Source organism: Arachis hypogaea, chromosome 12 (assembly GCF_003086295.3).
Source record: "Arachis hypogaea cultivar Tifrunner chromosome 12, arahy.Tifrunner.gnm2.J5K5, whole genome shotgun sequence".
Lineage (NCBI taxonomy): Eukaryota > Viridiplantae > Streptophyta > Magnoliopsida > Fabales > Fabaceae > Arachis > Arachis hypogaea.
In genome coordinates this window covers 43,111,254-43,118,918 of record NC_092047.1, presented here as the reverse complement: position 1 = coordinate 43,118,918, position 7,665 = coordinate 43,111,254, and positions in this window count along the sequence as shown.

Here is a 7,665-nt window from a genome sequence, read left to right as displayed (position 1 = left end):
CTCTTGGCAAGGTATGAGAACTAGACGTCCTATCCTAGTTATCCTTATCAATTGTGATGAAAATTGTTCATTGCTCCCACTTAGTTAACCTCTAACTATGAAGGAAAGTCAAGTGGACAAATCAATTTGATTCCTCAAGTCCTAGTCAACTCCTAAGGAAAGACTAGCTTTAGAGGGATCCAAATCAACCAGCAACTTTCAATTATCAATCAACAAAGGAGTTTGATAACTCAAGAGTCTCCAATTACTCTACCAAAGCCAAGAATCATAAAAATCTAACTTAAAATCCAACCAAGCATTTTATCAAACACTTGGAAGACATAACATAAAGACATAGAAAAGTAATAGGGAATGTAAAATCCAAAACCAACCAATTGCAAGCATCAATAACACAAATAGAAGAAAGCAATCATAAATATGAAATACCTCAAATTGCATTAAATAGAGAAATCAAATCTAACAAGAGAATTCATAAACTAAAGTGGCAATATAAAATAATCAATAAGGAAAATAAATAAACTAGAAAGCTAGAACAATTAAAAGTAGAAGAGAAACTAAATAGAAATAAAGTAAAAATCTGAAATTAAAAATAGCTAAACCTAAGAATCCTAAAACCTAAAGAGAGGAGAGAGCCTCTCTCTCTAGAAACTACATCTAAAACCTAAAATTATGTGAATGAAAGTTGTGTCTGAATTTTGAATGATTCCCCCACTTTGTAGCCTCTAATCTGTGTTTTCTGGGCCGAAAATTGGGTCCAAACTCAACTCAAAATCGCCCCCAGCGACTTCTGCACTTTCTGCACATGGTGCATGTCATGCGTACGCGTCGATTGTCATCTTTGCGTGTTACGCGTACGCGTCAGCCACACGCACGCGTGAGCCATGCGTGTGCGTCACTTCTCGCTGGTTATCTCCTTTATTTCTTGTGCTTCTTTCATTTTTGCAAGCTTCCTCTCCATCCTCCAAGCCATTCTTGGCCTATAAAGCCTGAAAACACTTAACACATAGATCACGGCATCGAATGATATAAAGGGGAATTAAAAAGATACAATTTAAAGGCTTAGGAAGCAAGTTTTCAACCATAGAGTAAAATTGGGAAGGAATTGTAAAATCATGCAAAATGTATGAATAAGTGTGCAAAAGCTTGATAAAACTACTCAATTGAGCACAAGATAAACAATGAAATAGTGGTTTATCAAACCTCCTTCAATGTGCCATGAGCAACAACCATTCTACGATGCATCCCAAGACAATGGTTATGGTGGACCTTTTCGTGACAATCAACCTCCACCAATTTACTATGAGCAAGAGTCATTCCAAGGTGCGTACCAAGACAATAGATATGGTGGACCCCCTTGTAGTTACCAACAAGCCCCACCATATGCATATGAACACCCTCCTCAACATATCATTGAACCATCATACTCACAAGCCCCCTACTACCAAACACTCTCATATGATCCTAATCCTTATCCACCTTACCAACCACCCTATGAGCCATATGAACCATACTTAGAGCCTCCCCAATTCCAACGCAATTACTTCCAAGAACCACCACCTCCTTATACACCATGTCCATATCCATCAATCCAAGAGCCTTGTGATCCTACTTATGATATCCAAGCAGAACAAGAGTCAAGGGATCGTCTCAAGGAAACACTGGATCAATTTCAAGCAACCCTTCATCAATTGGAGCAAGTGGGAAACCGGAAAGCACACGAAGCTCTCATGGGTAAAGAATCTCAACTTGAGAACAAGGGATTGAAGTGTGTTGTGCAACGAGTAGAAAAGATGGAGAGTGTTGAACCGCCACATCCTTGTTATGATGAACCACCCTCCTATCATGAACCTTTCCTCCCAAATAATAAACCTTCATATCCACCCCAATCTTCAATACATGACACTCTGAGTGTTCTTCTTCAAGGGCAAATAGAGATGCAAAGGACAACACAAGAGTTCATAGCTATCTTGACCGAGGTAGTAGGTAATTTAGCCTCTCTGCACTTCGATACTCAAAGTACTCCCATGGTTACATGTGGAGAATCAATAGAAGAGAGTAGCATGAAGGAGACACTAGAAACTTCGGTGGAAAGTGAGAAATGTGGCTTTGTATTGGAACAAGTGGAGGAAGCCATAATAGTTGAAGAGGAAGAAGTGGTTGAAGACTTAGGAGATGCCAAACCTCCATGGGAATCCAGAGTTGTAGAGTATTCCTCCAAGAAGCTTGAAATTAATGTCAAGAAGGCTAGTGCACAACCTCCATGGCATATTCCTTATGAAGAATTGGATGGGATAGATCAAGAAACAAGTTCTCTTGGTGATGATGATCATGGATCAAGTCTTCCTAGTGATGAATCTGCATCTGCAAATGAACTCCATGGGTATGAAGAGCCTTCTCTGATTGAGTCTGAGAATGATGTGGAAGCGGAAGCCCTTCGGAAAGGGTGGACGGGAGTTGAGTACACTTTGTCAAGAATGTTGGAGACTTCTCTACCTAGGTGGCCATCTACTCCTTCATTTGAGTGGGTAAGACTTATCTCTATTCACTTTACTGTCCCACTTGAATATGGTATTCTTGAAACGGATGGCCAACTTAGGAGGCTTTGTGGCATTAAGCGTAAGAGAAGGATGTTTAGTGGTTGGAGTTGCAAATCAAGGCTCATCAAGGTTGATACTTCAAGAGCTAGATGCCAGGGTGGGACTAGTGATCAATTGGTTGGATCTAAGAGAAAATTTTGGTACTTAATTGAGGATTCGGACTGCCTGCCACCCAGTTGGAATAATGTTGATCCACTTAAAGATGGGTGTAGAAACAAGATTTGGGATCTGGGCATACAAGAGGATCAACTTTGGGAGCTCAAAGCTTGTGAAGAACTTCTTCAAGGCTTGGCAAATTCACTTGGGGATGTTAAAGCTTATTAGAAGTCCAAGCATTGGTGGGAGTTTCAAGATGAGTTCAAGCACAAGCCACCATGACAAGGAGCTCACCAAATGTCCAACTTAAGGACTTTAACTAAAAGTGCTAGGTGAGAGACACCCCACCATGGTAAATTCTTTCTAAATTCTCTTTTATTTATATTAGTAATAAGTTAGATTTTTATTTTTTGTTTTTAAATATGTTTATTTCGTTTAATTCATGGTTTAATTGTCTAAAAAAAATTTTTTTGCGATCGACGCGTAAGCGTCGATGACGCGCACGCGTCACATGCAGGTTCACAATATTAATAAAATGAACAGAGAGTTGCGATGGAGATGCGCGGGAGGGGTGCATGGCGCACAAGCCATCCCACGCGTACGCGTGCCTCACGCGTACGCGTCCCCTGCATTTTTTCCAATCCATGCGTAAGCGTCAGCGACGCGTACGCGTGGAATGAAAAATCAGCGTAGTAAGGTAATTGAACAAAGAGTTGGGCTGCCACTTTGCTGGAATCATGTGAACAGTCACGCGTACGTGTGACCGACGCTCACACGTCAGCATTCATTTTTGGCCACCCACGAGTACACGTGGGCGACGCTTATGCGTCGCATGGCTAATTCAGTTTTCATGCTTACGCGTGATGCATGCGCACGCGTCGCACCCTATTTTTCATTTCTTACTTCTTTCTTCCCTCCTTTCTCCTTCTTCCCTCCTCTTTTCTTACTTTCTTCTTCTTCTTCATTTCTTTAAATTCTCATCCTTATTCTCTTTCATTCTATTTTCCTTATTGTATTTGCATACTTCCACTCATTGCATTTTAATTTTGTGCATGTTTTCCTTTTCTTTTCTAAATTTGATACTTTTTCTTCGGTGTTGAATTTTTTTGCTCAACTGTTGAATATCTCTTGCATTATTCTGGTGCTTCATAACTTGTTTTATTTTGATTGGGTAATATTATTTAAGTCAATGCTAATCTTTTATGATACTTGTATTCCTTTTGCCTTGACATGAATTTATATTTTCTTTCATTACCTACTATCTCTTCCCCATTTTTACAATTTTTGCACTATTGATATGCCATTTACTTCTACTGTTTTTTCACTTGCATGTTATAGCTACCATGTACTTGAGACTCTCATTATTTGGTATTAACCCACCCATATTTTATTTGTTTTCTATCTTTGTTCCTGGGTTACGTTTCTTCCATTTTCTCTTCTTTCAGGATGGCCATCAAGAAGGGAAACGAAAAACTTTTACATGGGGCGGCAAACAAGTTCCTACGCACATTCTTTGGAGAAAAAGCGTCAGTTGGAGCCACTCGTCCACTTGCACATCTTAGCATGCACCGAGGACGGTGTAATCTTTAAGTGTGGGGAGGTCGATACCGACTTCCGTGGGTTAGTTATTTCCTATTTCAACACCAATGTTTAATTTTTCTTGTTAAATTAGTTATTGCATTTGCATGTTTGATTGCATGTTTGTTTAATTTTATGCATGTTCTTCTACCACTACTTGGTTGGAGTGATAAGTTCTTTTTCAAGACCCTTTTTATAGCATTTCACTAATTTAAATTAAAACTTTTTTGTTAAACTTGTTTGAAGATTTTAATTTGGAACATGATTTTTGAGCTAAGAACACACAACCTGTGAGATTTTGAGCTTAATTATATAGTTACATTATTTAACCATGACTTTTATTCTTGTGTGTTTTCTTCTCTATGATTGCAATCTATGGTTTGTTCCATTCTATAAGTCCATTGTTTAGTGTATATTCATGCATACATATGATTGAGGCCATAATTTGTTATTAGCTCACTTATCCCAAATAGCCTATGGTGCGCAGAAATTGTAATTACACTTTGATTATGTAAAATTCATTGCTCTTTCTTTCCCTGGTGATGGCACCAAAAACATGATACCAATACCATGGTTCACAACTTCACACAACTAACCAGCAAGTGCACTGGGTCGTCCAAGTAATACCTTACGTGAGTAAGGGTCGAATCCCACGGAGATTGTTGGTATGAAGCAAGCTATGGTCACCTTGTAAATCTCAGTCAGGCGGATATCAAATGGTTATGGAGTTTTCGAAATTAATTAATAAAAGAAGGATAGAAATACTTATGTAATTCCTTGGTGAGAATTTCAGATAAGCGTATAGAGATGTATTTGTTCCTCTGAATCTCTGCTTTCCTGCTGTCTTCATCCAATCAGTCTTACTCCTTTCTATGGTTGGCTTCATGCAAGGGCATCACCATTTTCAGTGGCTATATCCCCTCCTCTTGTGAAAATGGTCCAAGATGCCCTGTCACGGCACGGCTAATCATCTGAGGTTTCCGATCATGCTGGAATAGGATTCACCCTCCTTTTGCGTCTGTCACTACGCCCAGCACTCGCGAGTTTAAAGCTCGTCACAGTCATTCAATCATTGAATCCTACTCAGAATACCACAGACAAGGTTTAGACTTTCCGGATTCTCTTGAATGCCGCCATCATTCTAGCTTACACCACGAAGATTCTGATTAAGAGATCTAAGAGATATTCATTCAGTCGAAGGTAGAACGGAAGTGGTTGTCAGGCACGCGTTCATAGGGAATGATGATGATTGTCACGTTCATCACATTCAAGTTGAAGAGCGAATGAATATCTTAGAAGCGGAATAAGTTGAATTGAATAAAAAAACAGTAGTACTTTGCATTAATCTTTGAGGAACAGCAGAGCTCCACACCTTAATCTATGGAGTGTAGAAACTCTACCGTTGAAAATACATAAGTGAATAGAGGGTAGGCATGGCCGAGTGGCCAGCCTCCCATGGAGGTATAGAGATCTAAAAATGATCAAAAGATCTCTAATACAATAGTAAAAAGTCCTATTTATAATAAACTAGCTACTAGGGTTTACAGAAGTAAGTAATTGATGCATAAATCCACTTCCGGGGCCCACTTGGTGTGTGCTTGGGCTGAACTTGAGTGTTGCACATGTAGAGGTCCTTCTTGGAGTTGAACGCCAGCTTTTGTGCCAGTTTGGGTGTTGAACTCCACTTTGCAGCTTGTTTCTGGCGCTGGACGCCAGAATTGGGCAGAGAACTGGCGTTGAACGCCAGTTTGCATCGTCTAAACTTGAGCAAAGTATGGACTATTATATATTGCTAGAAAGCCCTGGATGTCTACTTTCCAATGCAATTAGAAGAGCTCCATTTCGGGTTCTGTAGCTCCAGAAAATCCATTTTGAGTGCAGGGAGGTCAGAATCCAACAACATCAGCAGTCCTTCTTCAACCTCTGAATCTGATTTTTGCTCAAGTCTCTCAATTTCAGCCAGAAAATACCTGAAATCACAGAAAAACATACAAACTCATAGTAAAGTCCAGAAATGTGAATTTAACATAAAAACTAATGAAAACATCCCTGAAAGTAACTAGATTCTACTAAAAACATACTAAAAACAATGCCAAAAAGCGTATAAATTATCCGCTCATCACAACACCAAACTTAAATTGTTGCTTGTCCCCAAGCAACTGAAAATCAAATAGGATAAAAAGAAGAGAATATACTATAAATTCCAAACTATCAATGAAACATAGCTCCAATTAGATGAGCGGGACTTATAGCTTTTTGCCTCTTGAATAGTTTTGGCATCTCACTTTATCCATTGAGGTTCAGAATGATTGGCATCTATAGGAACTCAGAGTTCAGATAGTGTTATTGATTCTCCTAGTTCAGTATGATGATTCTTGAACACAGCTATTTTATGAGTCTTGGCTGTGGCCCTAAGCACTTTGTTTTCCAGTATTGCCACCGGATACATAAATGCTACAGACACATAATTGGGTGAACCTTTTCAGATTGTGACTCAGCTTTGCTAAAGTCCCCAATTAGAGGTATCTAGGGTTCTTAAGCACACTCTTTTTTTGCTTTGGACCTTGACTTTAATCGCTCAGTCTCAAGTTTTCACTTGACACTTTCACGCCACAAGCACATGGTTAGGGACAGCTTGGTTTAGCCGCTTAGGCCGGGATTTTATTCCTTTAGGCCCTTCTATCCACTGATGCTCAAAGCCTTGGGATCCTTTTTATTTACCCTTGCCTTTTGGTTTTAAGGGTTATTGGCTTTTTGCTCTTGCCTCTTGGTTTTAAGAGCTTTTGGCTTTTTCTGCTTGCTTTTTCTTTTTCTTTCTATTTTTTTTTCGCCTAAATTTTTTTTTCTGCAAGCTTTGTTCTTTGCTGCTTTTTCTTGCTTCAAGAATCATTTTTATGATTTTTCAGATTATCAAATAACATGTCTCCTAGTCATTATTCTTTCAAGAGCCAACATATTTAACATTCTTAAACAACAACTTCAAAAGACATATGCACTGTTCAAGCATTCATTCAGAAAACAAGAAGCATTGTCACCACATCAATATAATTAAACTAAGTTCAAGGATAAATTCGAAACTCATGTACTTCTTGTTCTTTTAAATTAAAACAGTTTTTATTTAAGAGAGGTGATGGATTTATAGGACATTCATAACTTTAAGACAAAGTTACTAACTACTAATGATCATGTAGTGAAGACACAAATATAGATAAGCACATAACATAGAAAACGAAAAACAGAAGAAATAAGAACAAGGAATGAATCCACCTTAGTGATGGTGGCGTTTCCTTCTTGAGGAACCAATAATGTCTTTGAGCTCTTCTATGTCTCTTCCTTGTCTTTGTTACTCCTCCCTCATTGCTTTTTGATCTTCTCTTATTTCATGAAGGATGAT